General features: G+C 50.2%; 1 protein-coding gene across 6 annotated transcripts in view; it reads right to left on the bottom strand.

Annotated features, from left to right (window-relative positions):
• ANKRD6 (ankyrin repeat domain 6) overlaps positions 1–19,674 on the bottom strand; it is a 334,377-nt gene that overhangs the window by 78,858 nt on the left and 235,845 nt on the right. The gene's annotated exons all lie outside the window — the stretch shown is intronic.

Genomic DNA, 19,674 nt, shown 5'->3' with positions numbered 1-19,674 from the left:
CATACTTTTGCTCCTTGCGGAACTGATTCTGAAATAAGAGCAAAACTAAAAATAAGAATTTACTCACCGGTAATTCTATTTCTCGTAGTCCGTAGTGGATGCTGGGACTCCGTAAGGACCATGGGGAATAGCGGCTCCGCAGGAGACTGGGCACAATTAAAAGAAAGCTTTAGTCTAACTGGTGTGCACTGGCTCCTCCCACTATGACCCTCCTCCAGACTTCAGTTAGGATACTGTGCCCGGAAGAGCTGACACAATAAGGAAGGATTTTGAATCCCGGGTAAGACTCATACCAGCCACACCAATCACACCGTATAACTCGTGATACAATACCCAGTTAACAGTATGATAACAACTGAGCCTCTCAACAGATGGCTCAACAATAACCCTTTAGTTAAACAATAACTATATACAAGTATTGCAGACAATCCGCACTTGGGATGGGCGCCCAGTATCCACTACGGACTACGTGAAATAGAATTACCGGTGAGTAAATTCTTATTTTCTCTGACGTCCTAAGTGGATGCTGGGACTCCGTAAGGACCATGGGGATTATACCAAAGCTCCCAAACGGGCGGGAGAGTGCTGATGACTCTGCAGCACCGAATGGGCAAACTCTAGGTCCTCCTCAGCCAGGGTGTCAAACTTGTAGAATTTAGCAAATGTGTTTGACCCCGACCAAGTAGCTGCTCGGCAAAGTTGTAAAGCCGAGACCCCTCGGGCAGCCGCCCAAGAAGAGCCCACCTTCCTCGTGGAATGGGCTTTCACTGATTTAGGATGCGGCAGTCCAGCCACAGAATGTGCAAGCTGAATCGTACTACAGATCCAGCGAGCAATAGTCTGCTTTGAAGCAGGGGCACCCAACTTGTTGGGCGCATGCAGGATAAATAGCGAGTCAGTCTTTCTGACGCCAGCTGTCCTGGAAACATACATTTTTAGGGCCCTGACTACGTCCAACAACTTGGAAGCCTCCAAGTCTTTAGTAGCCGCAGGCACCACAATAGGTTGGTTCAAATGAAAAGCTGATACCACCTTAGGTAGAAACTGGGGACGAGTCCTCAATTCTGCCCTATCCATATGAAAAATCAAATAAGGGCTTTTACATGACAAAGCCGCCAATTCTGATACACGCCTGGCCGAAGCCAAGGCCAACAACATGACCACTTTCCACGTGAGATATTTCAATTCCACGGTTTTAAGTGGCTCAAACCAATGAGACTTTAGGAAATCCAACACCACGTTGAGATCCCAGGGTGCCACTGGAGGCACAAAAGGGGGCTGAATATGCAGCACTCCCTTAACAAAAGTCTGAACTTCAGGCAGTGAAGCCAGTTCTCTCTGAAAGAAAATCGATAGAGCCGAAATCTGGACTTTAATGGAACCCAATTTTAGGGCCATAGTCACCCCTGACTGTAGGAAGTGCAGGAAACGGCCCAGCTGAAATTCTTCCGTTGGGGCCTTCCTGGCCTCACACCACGCAACATATTTTCGCCAAATGCGGTGATAATGGTTCGCGGTCACTTCTTTCCTAGCTTTAATCAGCGTAGGAATGACTTCCTCCAGAATGCCCTTTTCCTTCAGGATCCGGCGTTCAACCGCCATGCCGTCAAACGCAGCCGCGGTAAGTCTTGGAACAGACAGGGCCCCTGCAGCAGCAGGTCCTGTCTGAGCGGCAGAGGCCATGGGTCCTCTGAGATCATTTCTTGAAGTTCCGGGTACCAAGCTCTTCTTGGCCAATCCGGAACAATGAGTATAGTTCTTACTCCTCTTCTCCTTATTATCCTCAGTACCTTTGGTATGAGAGGAAGAGGAGGGAACACATAAACCGACCGGTACACCCACGGTGTCACTAGAGCGTCCACAGCTATCGCCTGAGGGTCTCTTGACCTGGCGCAATATCTTTCTAGCTTTTTGTTTAGGCGGGACGCCATCATGTCCACCTGTGGCCTTTCCCAACGGTTTACAATCAGTTGGAAGACTTCTGGATGAAGTCCCCACTCTCCCGGGTGGAGGTCGTGCCTGCTGAGGAAGTCTGCTTCCCAGTTGTCCACTCCCGGAATGAACACTGCTGACAGTGCTAACACGTGATTTTCCGCCCATCGGAGAATCCTTGTGGCTTCTGCCATCGCCGTCCTGCTTCTCGTGCCGCCCTGTCGGTTTACATGGGCGACTGCCGTGATGTTGTCTGACTGGATCAGTACCGGCTGGTTTTGAAGCAGGGGTTTTGCCTGACTTAGGGCATTGAAAATGGCCCTCAGTTCCAGAATATTTATGTGTAGGGAGGTCTCCTGACTTGACCATAGTCCTTGGAAGTTTCTTCCCTGTGTGACTGCCCCCCAGCCTCGAAGGCTGGCATCCGTGGTCACCAGGACCCAGTCCTGTATGCCGAATCTGCGGCCCTCTTGAAGATGCGCACTTTGCAGCCACCACAGCAGAGACACCCTGGTCCTTGGAGACAGGGTTATCAGCCGATGCATCTGAAGATGCGATCCGGACCACTTGTCCAACAGGTCCCACTGAAAGGTTCTTGCATGGAACCTGCCGAATGGAATTGCTTCGTAGGAAGCTACCATCTTTCCCAAGATCCGCGTGCAGTGATGCACCGACACCTGTTTTGGTTTTAGGAGGCCTCTGACTAGAGATGACAGCTCCTTGGCCTTCTCCTCCGGGAGAAACACTTTTTTCTGTTCTGTGTCCAGAACCATCCCCAGGAACAGTAGACGTGTCGTAGGGACCAGCTGTGACTTTGGAATGTTTAGAATCCAGCTGTGCTGTTGTAGCACCTCCCGAGATAGTGCTACCCCGACTAACAACTGCTCCCTGGACCTCGCCTTTATCAGGAGATCGTCCAAGTACGGGATAATTAAAACTCCCATCTTTCGAAGGAGTATCATCATTTCGGCCATTACCTTGGTAAAGACCCTCGGAGCCGTGGATAGACCGAACGGCAACGTCTGGAATTGGTAATGACAATCCTGTACCACAAATATGAGGTACTCCTGGTGAGGATGGTAAATGGGGACATGCAGGTAAGCATCCTTGATGTCCAGTGATACCATGTAATCCCCCTCGTCCAGGCTTGCAATAACTGCCCTGAGCGATTCCATCTTGAACTTGAATTTTTTTATATATAGGATTTCAAATTTAAAATGGGTCTCACCGAACCGTCCGGTTTCGGTACCACAAACATTGTGGAATAGTAACCCCGTCCTTGTTGAAGTAGGGGCACCTTGACTATCACCTGCTGGGAATACAGCTTGTGAATTGCCTCTAGCACTGCCTCCCTGCCTGAGGGAGTTGTTGGCAAGGCAGATTTGAGGAAACGGCGGGGGGGGGAGACGTCTCGAATTCCAGCTTGTACCCCTGAGATACTACTTGAAAGATCCAGGGATCCATCCGTGAGTGAGCCCACTGATTGCTGAAATTTTTGAGACGGGCCCCCACCGTACCCGGCTCCGCCTGTGGATCCCCAGCGTCATGCGGTGAACTTAGAGGAAGCGGGGGAGGACTTTTGCTCCTGGGAACTGGCTGTATGCTGCAGCTTTTTCCCTCTACCTCTGCCTCTGGGCAGAAAGGACGCGCCTTTAACCCGCTTGCCCTTATGGGGCCGAAAGGACTGTACCTGATAATACGGTGCTTTCTTAGGCTGTGAGGGAACATGGGGTAAAAATGCAGACTTCCCAGCTGTTGCTGTGGAAACTAGGTCCGAGAGACCATCCCCGAACAACTCCTCACCTTTATAAGGCAAAACTTCCATGTGCCTTTTAGAGTCTGCATCACTTGTCCACTGCCGAGTCCATAACCCTCTCCTGGCAGAAATGGAAATTGCACTTATTTTAGATGCCAGCCGGCAAATATCCCTCTGTGCATCTCTCATATATAAGACTGCGTCTTTAATATGCTCTACGGTTAGCAATATAGTGTCCCTGTCTAGGGTATCAATATTTTCCGACAGGGAATCTGACCACGCAGCTGCAGCACTGCACATCCATGCTGAAGCAATAGCTGGTCTCAGTATAATACCTGTGTGTGTATATACAGACTTCAGGATAGCCTCCTGCTTTCTATCAGCAGGTTCCTTTAGGGCGGCCGTATCCGGAGACGGTAGTGCCACCTTCTTTGACAAGCGTGTGAGCGCTTTATCCACCCTAGGGGATGTTTCCCAACGTGACCTATCCTCTGGCGGGAAAGGGTACGTCATTAGTAACCTTTTAGAAATTACTAGTTTCTTATCGGGGGAAGCCCACGCTTCTTCACACACTTCGTTTAACTCCTCAGATGGAGGAAAAACTACTGGTAGTTTTTTCTCTCCAAACATAATACCCTTTTTTGTGGTACCTGGGGTAACATCAGAAATGTGCAACACATTTTTCATAGCCTCAATCATGTAACGTGTGGCCCTATTGGAAGTTACATTAGTCTCATCGTCGTCGACACTGGAGTCAGTATCCGTGTCAACATCTGTGTCTGCCATCTGAGGTAGCGGGCGTTTTAGAGCCCCTGATGGCTTCGACACTGTCACGTAATTCCTTCCACATAACCATCCACTCAGGTGTCGGCCCCGCAGGGGGTGACATCACATTTATAGGCATCTGCTCCGCCTCCACATAAGCCTCCTCATCAAACATGTCGACACAGCCGTACCGACACACTGCACACACACAGGGAATGCTCTGACAGAGGACAGGACCCCACAAAGCCCTTTGAGGAGACAGAGAGAGAGTATGCCAGCACACACCAGAGCGCTATAATAATACAGGGATTAACTGAATTATTTCCCCTTATAGCTGCTATATAAGTTATACTGCGCCTAAATTTAGTGCCCCCCCCCCTCTCTTTTTTACCCTTCTGTAGCTTGAAACTGCAGGGGAGAGCCAGGGAGCGATCCTTCCAGCGGAGCTGTGAGGGAAAAATGGCGCCAGTGTGCTGAGGGAGATAGCCCCGCCCCTTTTTCGGCTGACTTTTCTCCCGCTCTTTTTATGGATTCTGGCAGGGGTATTTATCACATATATAGCCTCTGGGACTATATATTGTGATTTTTAGCCAGCCAAGGTATATATATTGCTGCTCAGGGCGCCCCCCTTCCCCCAGCGCCCTGCACCCATCAGTGACCGGAGTGTGAGGTGTGCATGAGGAGCAATGGCGCACAGCTGCAGTGCTGTGCGCTACCTTGTTGAAGACCGAAGTCTTCTGCCGCCGATTTCCAGGACCATCTTCATGCTTCTGGCTCTGTAAGGGGGACGGCGGCGCGGCTCCGGGACCGAACGATCGAGGTCGGGTCCTGTGTTCGATCCCTCTGGAGCTAATGGTGTCCAGTAGCCTAAGAAGCCCAAACTATCTCCAGTCAGGTAGGTTCGCTTCTTCTCCCCTTAGTCCCTCGTCGCAGTGAGTCTGTTGCCAGCAGATCTCACTGAAAATAAAAAACCTAAAATATACTTTCTTTCTAGGAGCTCAGGAGAGCCCCTAGTGTGCATCCAACTCAGCCGGGCACAAGATTCTAACTGAAGTCTGGAGGAGGCTCATAGTGGGAGGAGCCAGTGCACACCAGTTAGACTAAAGCTTTCTTTTAGTTGTGCCCAGTCTCCTGCGGAGCCGCTATTCCCCATGGTCCTTACGGAGTCCCAGCATCCACTTAGGACGTCAGAGAAAAAGCTAGTAACTGTGCACATGGGGGGTAATTCCAAGTTGATCGCAGCAGGATTTTTGATAGCAATTGGGCAAAACCATGTGCACTGCAGGGGAGGCAGATATAACATGTGCAGAAAGAGTTAGATTTGGGTGGGTTATTTTATTTCTCTGCAGGGTAAATACTGGCTGCTTTATTTTTACACTGCAATTTAGATTGCAGATTGAACTCACCACACCCAAATCTAACTCTCTCTGCACATGTTAAAGCTGCCTCCCCTGCAGTGCACATGGTTTTGCCCAATTGCTAACAAAAATCCTGCTGCGATCAACTTGGAATTACCCCCATGGACAAACATGCTGCAATTCTAGGGGTGCAAATACATGTATTAGTTTAGCATGAAGGGTAAGGTTTAAGCGCCACCCCAACCTCTTAGGGTTACACTCCACCAGGGGGAGGTTAGGTTTAGGTGCTAAGGAAGGAGGGTTTTAGGTTTAGGCTGCGGGGAAGGCGGGTTAGGTTTAGGCAACAACGGGAGGTGAGCATTAGGCACCAAAGGCGGAGGTTAGGGTTAGGCAGCAGGAAGAGAGGGTTAGGGGATGGGGGAGAAAATAGCTACCTCACCCCTGTCGGGATTTCAATTGTCGAGATGCCGGCATCGGTATACTGAACGCTGGCATCCCAACCGCTAGTTAATCATACCCAACCCCAGCAAAATATCATGCTGCATAAGTACAAATACTCAAATACAGAAATCAATATAGTTGATTACAACTAAATACCAAGTGTGGACTTAACACTATACAGAAAAGAAACAGAACGCATGGACAAAGACAGTACAAAAGTAAATGGGAGAAGGAGGAAAGGGGAAAAAGACAGGAGTAATCTAGTTTTTAATATAAATGTATATGATACATTTAAAGTTATCTATAACCTGTAATTATTAATCAGGGCACTACATAGCTGATGCAACGGACGCTGGTCTAGGAAAGGGTGCAAAGCTTGAGCGGATGCTAGGCAGAGAGCAGGGAAGTATTCATCTTCCCTGCTCTTTTCGTTTTGATGTAGAGATTACGCTATCCCGAGATGGTGAACTGTACACAGCAGCGGATGGATAGCTGAGCTTTCTGTTCCTCTATGAATCGTTCTGCCCATACTACTGCATGGTGATGCAATGCAGGCACAGAGCCGGGGCACTGCTAGAGAAGTCAGAACTTTTCCATGGTAACCCCCTTCCTGAATACAATGAAGCAGTGAAAAAAAGCCACTTTCAGTACTTCATGAATAGACCCCCTCCATCTCTCTGCACATGTTACATCTTCCCCACCTGCAGTGCAACATTTTGGTGCAAAGCCACTTGCTCTTTTTGCTTTGCCCCCATATGGAGAGAGAATTGACTACATAGGAGAGGAATGAGTTAAACATTCTGTGAGGGGTGGACCTAGCTGTTAGGTAGTACAGCCTTAGGAAAAGGGGGAGGGTTAGGGTATATATAGGCTGGAGTGGCCATTTTGGGTCTCTTTGCAAGTGAATTTCCTTGGGGTGAGTGCTGCTTGGCAGATTTTCACCCTTACTTTATTTCAATTTAAAAGTTTTATAAACTAGGTAGAATGGCCTCCAGCCGCCCACGCCGGTCCGCTGGTGCCCCAGCCCGTTACCAGTCCGGTGAGGCTGGTCCCGGGGCAGGGGTGTCCGGCTCTGACGAGGCCGTAACTTCCCCTGGGGCCTCTCAGATGGCTGGGGGTTCGGAGCGCAGAACGCGCTCCTCTGGCGACCCTGTGTTAGTTGGCAGCGTCGGGTCTGCCTCTGCAGGCGGGCGCGGTCGGCGGCCTGGGGCGGCTCGGAGGTCTGGCCTCCCGGAGAGGGGCGAACAACAGCCCTCGCCTCCGGGGCCGGCCAGGGGTGCAGGGAATACGGGAGCCCGCGGGCGCACGTTGGCGCGCCTCGCCGGGCGCCTTTCGGCTCCCTCTCCTTCGACTCCCGCACACTCACGCTTGCCGGGGCCGGATAGAGGCCCCGGGCGGGTGGTGAGAGCCGGGAGGGAGGTATTTACGATCCAGGCCAGGCCCGTCACGGGGCCCAGCGCTGGATCGGCGGGCGCACAAACAGAGACCTCAGCGGAGGGCGCCCGGGCAGTGCGCGGTGGGGCGCGCGCACGGCTCCGGCGGCGTCTCTCGCGCACGTGTGCGCGCAGCGACGCCGCAGCGCTCTGTATCCCCCCAGCCCTCCTCGTTGCGGCCGGTTTCCGGCGGGACGAGGGGGGGGAGGATGCCTGGCGGGGATCAACCAGGTTTCTGGGGGAATGAGCCCAGCGGTGCTGAGGGCACAGCATCGCGGGCACATAGTGTTACAAGGAGCGGGGCCAACCAGGCTGGGCGAGCTGGCTCCGTCCGGCGGCAGGTTGGCCTCAGGGAAGGGGCAGAGCGAGGGCCAGCCATCACTCCCAGGGGGCCGGGGCAGGCCGGTGCAGGTCGTATGGAGGGGTGTATATCCGGGGTGAGGTATCCTACCATGGCGGACCCCTCCCCCCAGGGCCGACCTGGCCGCGGTACGGATGGGTCCTGGCTGCCCATGCCCAGCGGCGGGTCTACTCGCCGCGTGCCTCCCATACGGCAGCCATCGGGCGACGTCTCTACGTCACGGGGTCACGCTGAACCGCAAGGCGCGTTTGCGTCGGCCCTCGCCACGGTGGTGGCGGCGTTGGGTCCGCTCGCCGTGGCCCCGGAGGGGGTGCCGGCCGGATCAGGCGCCGGGGCGTTGTCGGCCGCCCAGAGGGTAGCGCGTGCGTGCCGGGAGCTTGGTGCGGCCGCGGCACAGCTGCATCAGCAGCCGCGGCGAGACGAGAGTGTGCAGTCATCTGGCACGCCTGCGCCTGGACGGGCTAGGCGCACGCCACTGTTTGTGTCCGGGTCCTCTCTCCCTCTTCTGCCCACAGATGTTCACGCAGATACAGGGGTACCGGAATCGGAAGATGGGGACGTTACGTACGTCGCGCCTGAGGAATCTGAATCTGACCAATCTACGGCTTCAGGTGAGGCGGTACAGTCGGAGTCGTTTGCACGTACGCCCTCGGGTTCGCGCAGCTCTTCCCTTTCCTCCTCTTCTTCCTCTTCTTCCTCCTCCTCCCTTTCTTCGGCAGCGTCCGACGTCAGTAGCACGACAAAGGCGAAGAAAAGGGCAACCAAATACGCCAGGAAGGCAGCTGGCCAACAGGAGAGGCGTAAGAGGCGAAGGAGGCTTAGCAAAGAATCTCGCAGGGCCAGGAAGCGACGCGACCTGCCAGGCGTGGTCCGCTGCGAGTATACCGCTGTCATGCGGGGGCTTAGGGATAGCTGCAGCAAGAGGATTCGCAGGGGGGACTACGTAGATGTCTTCGTCTTGACTAAAGACGCTAAAAGAGAGTTTAAGGCAGCAACCGTTAAGAAAGGAATAGGGGCCGAGGCGTTCCGCACGTTTGATAACTGGCTGGCGGGTTTTTGGGTTTTCGCGGCTTGTTACCTTGAGGACAGGCCAGAGGAACATATGAATGTCATCCGGTACCTACATCTCGTGCACGATATGCAACGCACGTCGGCGGGTAACGAATGGCGTAGGTATGATGAGGAATTCCGGGAGAAGCAGGACGGGTTGTACGTTATGGACTTCGGTTTCAAGGACGTGGAGGTATGGCTTAAGGTCACCAGGGCCTCGCAGCAGGCCAAGGAGCCCCGGAGCGCAGGGGCGGACGGACACCGTGCTGGGCCGTCCGCCCATGCGCCCGGCGGGTCGGCCAAGACAGGTAGGTCGGCCGTCCGGGCTGGGAAACAGCCCGCAACGAAAGGATTATGTTTCGCGTTTAACAACGCTGCATGTTCCTACGGCAAGCAGTGTCGGTTCCGTCACGCTTGCCTCCATTGCGGGGGTTCCCACCCTGCCTCCTCCTGCTTCAAGAATACTCGGCAGGGTCCCCGTTCTAAGCAATCCTACTCGAGAGGGACACCCGGCGGGGGCGCTCCACAGGGCGCCAACGCCAATTAGGTTAAAGGCTATGCGTAAATGGTTGGATTGGTATCCGAATAAGGAGGATGCCAGGTTTTTATACGAAGGTTTTAGTTTTGGTTTCCGCTTGCCTGTTGCGAGCGATGTTACAGTTCGGGCGCGGAGGAACCTCCAGTCTGCTCGGGCCTTGCCTTTCGTGTTGCGGGAAAAAGTCGATAAGGAGGTCAGGCTGGGCAGGATGGAGGGGCCATTTGCAACACCCCCAGTGGCGGATCTCGTCATCTCCCCGGTGGGAGTGGTACCCAAGAAAACACCCGGGTCCTTCCGACTGATCCAACACCTTTCCTACCCAGCGGGGTCCTCGGTCAACGACGCTATACCTCCAGGTCATTGCTCGGTAGTGTACCAGTCGTTTGACGAGGCGCTTAATTTGGTCCGCAGCTACGGCGCTGGGGCCCTCATGGCAAAGATTGACGTCGAATCCGCTTTTAGGTTGCTACCACTCCATCCGGACTCATTCCGTTTTATGGGTTTCCGGATTGGGTCGGAATATTTCATTGACAAATGTTTGCCGATGGGGTGTTCCGTTTCATGCTCGTATTTTGAACGTTTTAGCACCTTCCTGCATTGGTGCGTGGAGTCTTCGTCGGGTGGGCACGGGGTTGCCCACTACCTCGATGATTTCCTTTGTACGGGGCCGGCGGGTTCGCCGCGGTGCGGCAGCCTGCTTTTCAGTATACGAGCATTGTTTTGTCATTTCGGAGTGCCAGTGGCCGAGGACAAAACGGAGGGACCGATCTCTTGCCTGTCATTTCTGGGAATCGAGATCGACACGGTGTCAGGCGAGTGTCGCCTTCCTTTGGACAAAGTGGCTAAGCTTCGCGAAGCCATTGGCCAATTCATGGGTTCGCGTAAGGTTAAGCTGCGGCAGGCGCAATCCTTGCTGGGCATGTTTAACTTTGCTTGTCGGGTCATCCCGATGGGCAGGGTTTTTTGCCGGAAGCTTGAAAGAGCGACTGCGGGGTGTGCCAGGCCGCACCACTTTGTACGCTTGTCCGCGGAGTTAAAAAGGGATCTGGCAGTATGGGCCTCGTTCCTGGAGGATTTCAACGGTGTGCGCATATGGCAGGCACCAACGGTCGACAGCGCCAGATTGCAGCTTTTCACCGACGCGGCAGGAGCCTCCGGTTTTGGTTGCTATCTTGAGGGATCTTGGTGCGCGGCATCGTGGCCAGCAGACTGGCACCAGGCGGGTTTCACTAAGGACCTTCTGCTCCTGGAACTCTTTCCCATCATGGTTGCGCTGGAAATCTGGGGCGAGCGGTTTGCGCATCGCAGCATCCTGTTCAGATGCGACAATCTGGGCGTGGTGCACGCGATTAACAACCAGAGGGCAAAATCGCTGGTAGTGCTTCGGGTGCTAGGGCAGTTGCTGCTTACTTGCCTGCGCAGGAATGTGTGGTTTCGGGCACAACACGTACCGGGTCTAGAAAATGGGGTCGCTGACGCGCTATCGCGAGGACAATGGGAGAGGTTTTACTGGTTGGCTCCCGAGGCCCAGGAACGAGGTTTTCATTGTCCCGGTTATGTCTGGCAGGTCATCAAGCCGGACTGGAAGGTCTAGCACTGCGTTCGGTCGCGCCATCCACGCTTAAGGCTTACAAGCAGGCCTGGAGCGAATGGGAAGAATTTGCTAGAGGACGGAAGCAACGAGGTAAGAGCGGGCATCGGATGATGCTTTCTTTTATTTGGCAGCTTTATGTTTCAGGTAGGTCTAGAGCGGTGGTGTCCCGGTACTTGGCTGGCATTGCGTTCTTCTGCAGAATTAAAGGGGTTCCCGATTTGACAAAAAGTGGGATTCTGCTTAAGGCTATGAAAGGATGGGCGCGCGTAGCACCTACGCCGCCTGACAGAAGGCGGCCCATTGATGCGGGGTTGCTGCCAGGCATCATTGGGTCGGTTGGAGCCATCGCATCATCTATGTTCGAATCGCTGCTTTTTAGATTGGCGTTCTCTATGGCTTACCACGGCGCCTTTAGGATATCGGAGTTGGTAGCGCCTTCTAAGCAAACTGATTCGCGCATGCTGGTAGAGGACGTAGTGGTGAGTGGGAGGTCCTTGCTGTGCAGATTGCGACGCTCTAAGACGGACCAGGTGGGGAAGGGCCGATGGGTCACCCTGGTTCCGGCACTTGAGGAGAGCATATGCCCAGTACGGTTGGCAGTACAATATGAGGCAGTGAGGCCCGACTGTCGGGGGTCGTGGTTGCTGCACTATGACGGGCTGCCAGTAACGAAGTTCCAATTTCGGTGGATGATGGGTCGCTGTCTGACGAGCTTGGGCCTTTCCCCCTCCCACTTCGGTACACACTCCTTCCGCATTGGGGCTGCTACGGCGGCAGCGGCCGCGGGTTTTTCGGGAGCCCAGATCCAGGCGGTGGGACGATGGAAGTCGTCCTGTTATAAGCGGTACATTCGCCCCGTCGCCTGAGATGTTTTGCTTAAGCGTAGCTGGCCTTCATAAAGTTAAAGTAAGATCATGTTTGCTTTGTGTTTATGCATATGTTATGTTCACTGTACGTTGGTTTGTTTACCCGTGTGTGATCCTACTCAGGGATTAGCCACTTGCCGCTGCGGGCGTGAGCCGGCAGCGGGGGTCTGGAGTTATTTTGCGATTTTTGCCTGACTTGACGGACTGAATTCTAATCATTAATTCGGCTGATCTGTTCTAATCGAAGTCCCTCAGCAGGTTTTTATGCTTTCACCTCCAGCTGAGTTATTTCATGTTTTACCCTCTTTTTTATACCCCCCCCCCTCCCCCCCCCCCCTCTGTTTAATTTCGTTTTGTTTCTTTTGCCTTTCCCTTAATGTCTTAACGCTTTTACTTCAAATTGGTTAGAAGCTCGGGAGATCGGCTAGGCCGTGTCTGCTGCGACATTAGGAATAAAAAATTTTTCTTTTTGGCAGATCCTTCAGGTTAACAAAATTACATTTATGGCGTAGAATTATAGTAACGCATTTTACCCCTTTTTCCTTCCATTCAGGTTGTTTCGCCGATGGCTTGTCTATTTGGGTGGTCGGCCACTCGTATGTCTTTTGGGCAGCAAGGTTTTTGGCCTCTGATACTGCTCAGAGGTTTCCTGGAGGTCAGGGAATCAGATGGCTTGGTTGGCGAGGAATGATGTGGAAAGATCTATTGAGTAGACTAGTCAGTCAGGCCAGGAAGCATGGAGTTCCCAAGGTTTTGGTTGTCCACTTAGGTGGCAACGACCTAGGGAAGGGGACTTCCCTGGAGCTACGGTGGGCCATGATACAAGATCTGGCAAGGGTGGCCGCAGCATGGACCGATTGTATATTGGTATTTTCCCTGATGGTGCCAAGGTTGAGTTGGCGAGGTGTGAAGGACGGACGCGTAATAGATGAGGCCAGGATAAAGGTGAATGGGGCGGTGGCGAAGTGGGTCTTGGCCCACGGAGGTAAAGTGGTTCGCCACCCTAGGATTCGGTTCCGAGACAAACACCTTTTTCGGCCTGATGGTGTGCATCTATCCAATGAGGGGATGATGTTTTTCCTGGAGGATCTGTTCCTAGTGTTGCAGGAGTTAGGGTAGGTTATGGTGGCGGTGCGAGGACTCTGGGATGGAGTCCTTCGCTTTTGGCGGAAAAGAACGGCAGTTTGTAGTTGTATGGTTTTTTATAGGTAGTAAGTTTCAGTGTTATGTGGTTTAGGTGCACTCACCTCCATCGACTTAATGGCCGCTCGACCACCCATCCGGGAGGCAGCGGCAGGGCACCCAGGAGCGGTGGTAAGTCACTGTGGGGGTTGTGTTGACACCTATTACCGGTTTTGATAGGGTGCTGGACGGTTTCGGTCAGTTTACCATTTTAAGTTACCAATAGTTTAATAGAGCCGTTCTTTTTTCTGCCACCATTATGCCGGCTGATTCGGCATCTTAACAAATTTTTTCCAATTACAGGTTTTGCTATGGTTAGGGTCAAATAAATAGCTAGCAATTTTTCTGCCAAAATCATGTCTCCGTGTCTTTATTTACTGGTATAAAAAGGTAACTAAGGTTTACTTGAATAAAAGGGGTCCACCAAATATCACTAGGATGTTTAGGAGAGAGAATTGACTACATAGGAGAGGAATGAGTTAAACATTCTGTGAGGGGTGGACCTAGCTGTTAGGTAGTACAGCCTTAGGAAAAGGGGGAGGGTTAGGGTATATATAGGCTGGAGTGGCCATTTTGGGTCTCTTTGCAAGTGAATTTCCTTCCCGCCCTCCCGCCCTAAGGGTAGAGGTTGTTTGTGTTTTGACGCGGAGTGCATTGGCGTTTAATTGCTTGGCTGGTTTCATTCGTTGGCTATTTATAGGCGGAAAAGAACGGCAGTTTGTAGTTGTATGGTTTTTTATAGGTAGTAAGTTTCAGTGTTATGTGGTTTAGGTGCACTCACCTCCATCGACTTAATGGCCGCTCGACCACCCATCCAGGAGGCAGCGGCAGGGCACCCAGGAGCGGTGGGAAGTCACTGTGGGGGTTGTGTTGACACCTATTACCGGTTTTGATAGGGTGCTGGACGGTTTCGGTCAGTTTACCATTTTAAGTTACCAATAGTTTAATAGAGCCGTTCTTTTTTCTGCCACCATTATGCCGGCTGATTCGGCATCTTAACAAATTTTTTCCAATTACAGGTTTTGCTATGGTTAGGGTCAAATAAATAGCTAGCAATTTTTCTGCCAAAATCATGTCTCCGTGTCTTTATTTACTGGTATAAAAAGGTAACTAAGGTTTACTTGAATAAAAGGGGTCCACCAAATATCACTAGGATGTTTAAAGCCCCTATGATGGGATATGGTGACAGGATATAAGGGTGGATCATGGATACTCCGCTGGCTTTTGCAAACTCTAATGCAAATGGAGATTAACAAGCACTGTGTCTATACTGAGTGCAGGCACAAATTATAACAAGAGAACTAGCATTGGACACACAGACAATTCTATAAATAAGGAACTTTCCTTGGAAAGTATGGACCGTTTACAACTATTATTTCTGGAATGTAACAGATGTGCAAAGTTTGCTTTTAGGGATTTCCCTACATGAAATAATTACAGTCATCATCACCAGGGACATGCCTAAGCATGGGCTGATATTTGTAGACAATTTAGATGTTTTCTTCCGAATTAGTGAGACACAGTACAAAGCATAACTCTGTAACTGAGAGGCGAGTAGTGGCCGAAAAGATACACATGTGCAGATAGGAGTAGCAGGTAACAGGGCAAAGAGATCACAGTGGATTCAGTGAGGGGTAAGCAGGCATGGTGGGCTCACAAGGTCAGACAGGTTCAAGGAAGTTTCAGGGATAAGCAAGGTGACCACATATCATATACACCCCACCAAATGGTGAGCAGCTGCAGGGGAAACATCTATGAATGAGCTAGGTGGGTGTTATTATGGGGTGGCATTCATGTGACCGCCGGTCAGCTGACCGACAGTCACATGACCTCCTCCACCAGCCCGACGGCATGAAGTGACACATTGAAGGACTACATAATGCTGGGTACACACCTGGCCGAATGGCCGATCCGTTGACCTACCTGGCAATTTGTGCATACACAATCATTCGCACTATGTGTCCAAAGCAGGAGCCAGCACTTTGGTGTCACCCCTCGGTGAGTGACACCCGGGTGCGGCCCACACCCCCCTTGTGACGCCACTTCCAATATATCTGTAGCTATATCAGCCATCGGCTGTGCTACAGGGCTAACACAATATGTCTCTGAATGCCAAAGTTCACAGACATTGAATATTGCTCAGTATGTATTTAGCTTAACTGTGCCATCTAGGCCCACTTAATCATCACCATATACATTTCCCAATATGTCAAGAATCAAAAAAGGAGACTTAAGATGAATGTAAACAGGCACACTTCCTGCTAGATACAGAGGCACGTGCCCAGATATATTGGCAGACTTCTATACACAAATGAAACAAAGCAGTGCAATGCTTGCTATCCATATTTATTTGTAATTCTTCCTCAGAAGCTGGAATATATACAGCACTAACAGGCTATGGGCCAGATTCTGATCACTTTATACGAGTGCAAACAGTGAACTTTAGCACACTGTGCATGCAAAAAGGCACATTTACATTTTAGTTTGCATCTCTGGACGATTCTGAGTGACAGATCTTGGCTGATCTCTGAAATGGGTGCTTCAGGGCAGCAGCTGGGTGGTAACACTGTGGTCACATGCAAGAGTCTTGCGGGAAGTGTAGAGGTCTGTGCTATTCCGAGTCAGGCGCACAGCAAAAGGAAGCAGGTTTCTAACGGATAGCATAAGGTAGTAAATCTGTCTCCAATGGCCTCACGTAAATACAGCCACCTTGCTGCCAACTCTGTATAGGACCTATATGTGTACATTACACGGTGATCCAGTCATGTGTCCATTGAATGAATTAGTGAACTGCCCGCCCCTCTAATTGAATTTTTTTTATCTACCTGGGTTCAAAGTAAGTGCCCCTGTGTGCAGAACCCTCATTATTGATGCAACTGAAAGCACCTGACCGCAATGCATTGTATATGGATTGGGTTGTTGCACTTGCACAAAAGGTGCTGTGCTGCGAACACAGCTTACGGGTTTCTGTAGCTGCCCTGTATATACACACCACTGGGACAGTGACAATTGCTAACCATCTGCTACCAATCCCCATCCCTAAGCCGGTTCCGCATTAGCACAAAGTAGTGATGTGAGGCTACGGTCAACTGGATACAGAAACATTAATGTGCCATGCTATGCATCTTTGTATTAAATAACATTACTACATCAGTATATGTTCAGAATGTCAACACCAGAAAGCTGACATGGAATGGCAAACCGGTCGGTTGGGAGTCAGATTTCTCGAGAACAAGTGTGTACCCAACTTAAGGGGAAATTGAGGCTACCTCTTTCCGCATCACATTTAGTTGTGCAGAGAGATGCAAGCACATGAATTGCAGTTCTTACTGCAAGCAACATCTAACTATACATGTTTCTGTCTGCCACAGTTTCGAGAACAACCTATAGAAAAGTAGCTGCACAAAATAGAATCATTATCACATTAACACAGCTTGGCCATTGGTGCATACATAATGACCTATTTAACCCTGTTCCACATAGTGAAACAAACCCCCCCAAAACCTCACCCGGAAGTACCAGCTGTCTCTATGCAAAATACAGTTTTAGTAAGGAATGTTGTACAAAAATAGAAAGACTATTTTCACACACAGTATGGAGGCATCAATTACCCTTTTACAAATCTTCATTTTGTGAAAACTACTTAACGATGGCTTACACACGAACATATATGAAATTAACCATCATATTATTACCTGCAAACACAAGACTGACATTGATACTGTATGAATTGTGATTAATACTATTATATTAAATGATGTTACTTATGTTTCGTTACGTTATGGGCAGTATGGATGGTGTAATGGTTAGCATTACTGCCTCACAGCACTGAGGTCATAGGTATGATTCCTTTCCATGGCACTAACTGTGTGGAGCTTGTATATTCTCCTCATGCTTGTGTGGGTTTCCTCTGGGTGCTCCGGTTTCCTCCCACAATTCAAAAATATACAGGTAGGTTGTTTCCAAACAAAATTAACCCTAGCGTGAATGTTTGTGCGTGAACTTGTGGTAGGGAATACAGAGTGTAAGCTCAGGGCCGTCTTAACAGTAGTGTGGGCCCCTGGGCACAGCAACGCACTGGGGCCCCTACCCATCCTCCAGCAGTAGGGGTGAGGGGTGCTATCAGTGGCAACTTTGATGTCCTGCCGGCGGTAGGGGGTGATCTATCTTCCACTAAGCATGTAGAACCTGGAGTAGTAATTTCTGCTAATTACTACTTTACTGCACAGATGGGGCGGGAGGGAGAACACTAAACTGTAGAAGGGGGCATTGTGCTGGATGAAGTGGCCCTGCCCCTGGTACATGACTTTCAGGGTGGTAGGGGGTGTTTAATACGTAGGGGAGAAGTGGATTGTTGTGTGTGCTTAATATTTATCATTTTCTGGTGGGAGGGCAGCTTGCTTGACTGCAGATATCTCAAGTTCCTGGAAATAGATTTCTTAGCTTTTAATAGGATAAAAAAAAAACTATAGAGACCCACCTTTCAGGAGGTGCTGGGGACTTGTAGATCAGAGTTCAGGAACTAGAGCAGTCCTCCAATGAAAATATAAAACTGCATACCAGGCGTGTGGAGCTGGAGCAGGGACCAGCTGCTTCAAGGCGGATATCTCTGGTTCTGGGCATAGTAGAGACAAGATGCCAGGGATCACTGAAAGGGGAGAGTCCCAGCATTTGGAGTACACCCTCGGAAAAACTCTATGTCAGACAGAACCTGAGATATCTGGCTGGGAAGAGCAACCAACAGGCTTGGATGGGGACCACTGCTTTGAAGTCGGATATCTCTGGTTCCCCAGGGCCGATTTTCAAAAATCTGGTACCACTGGAAAGATGGGACTCTCAGCTATCAGCCTAGGGCCCTTATACTCCTGGGGCCCTTGGGCAAGAGCCCATTGAGCCCATACGAAAAGACAGCCATATGTAAGCTCCACTGGGGCAGGAACTGATGTGAATGATATTCTTGAATGATATTCTCTGTAAAGCGCTGCAGAATATGTGTGCGCTATATAAATAACTGGTAATATATAATAAATACTGAGCCTGAAACATTAACACCTTCAGCACACTGCAATAAATATACATTCCATTCACTAAATATAATTCTTTACAAAAAAAACAGCCCCACATGAACAAATAAATTATAGTTAATTAACTTTATACTTAATTTACTTTTTTTGCAATAGATTATAAAACAAAATAGAATTAAAATGAAATTCTCTCCTCCAGGCGGTCAGTATACTGGAGGATGTACCCATGCTACTTTGGATGTGGCTGAGTCAGGAACCTAAAGCGTGGAATCCTACCTCCCATATTGTTTACTGAAATCCGCCCGGCATTTGTACTATATGTGGAGATTCAGTGATGACCGCTTTAAATCTCCTACTCACAGTGATTTGCATGTTTAATAATTGTTACTGCAACTACATTTTGAATTGAGAAGTCAAAAAGGACCTTACTTATAAGTCGGATAGTAACAGCTAGGACTCGGATACCTGCGGGAGGATGCTACCAGACAAAAAGAGTTATGGTGCCCATACACTTGTGCGATGCCCCGTGACACGACATCGCGGGGCAATGCACCGGCAGTTCAGGTGCGATTAAATCGCACCTGAACTGCCAAAGTGATTACCATGCGATCATGCGATAGATCGCATGGTAATCACATGATGGGCACGTCACCGCTGAGTGGGGCCAGCGTCTGGCCACTCCCGCAGGTGCCAATCGCGCATCGCAGTGCAATATATTGCAAGTGTATTTAAAAACATATGCGATCGCACTGCGATGCAATAAATATTAAGTGCAGCACATACTATCTTGAGACGCGAGACTCGACTGGCGTGTCCACGCATCGCGTCGCAAGGTGCACAACATATGCATACAATCCTTCGATTTATCTCACAGATGCGGTCGAAATCGAAGGATAGTACCTAATATCTCCCAAGTGTATGGGCACCATTAGTAAGCTATATTGGCTTGACATTAATTTCTTTACATTGACTTGATCCTAAACTGGTAAAAGCAGTTTTACACATAACTGCACTTTGGAGAAATAGAGGTTATTTGTCACTGCACCAACAGGGACACAAATGTAGGAATTTATAATGAGTAGGAGTAATGTTATCCTTATTTATGTGTGTGTGTGTGTGTGTGTGTGTGTGTGTGTGTGTGTGTGTGTGTGTGTGTGTGTGTGTGTGTGTGTGTGTGTGTGTGTGTGTGTGTGTGGGGGGGGGGGGGGGGGGAGGGGGTGCATTTAATTGATTGTTTTATTGGTTTATTGAATAAATGATGTCTTAACTAAGAGGCACTTTTAGAGTATTGTTATATTTATTTATATTTTTACATTTAAACCCTGTAGGTTGCTTCTGTTTTACTTTTATCCAAAAAAGGGTTCTTCTTGTTTT

The sequence above is a fragment of the Pseudophryne corroboree genome, chromosome 4 (assembly GCF_028390025.1).
Source record: "Pseudophryne corroboree isolate aPseCor3 chromosome 4, aPseCor3.hap2, whole genome shotgun sequence".
Lineage (NCBI taxonomy): Eukaryota > Metazoa > Chordata > Amphibia > Anura > Myobatrachidae > Pseudophryne > Pseudophryne corroboree.
This window is presented reverse-complemented; position numbering and strand designations above follow the sequence as displayed.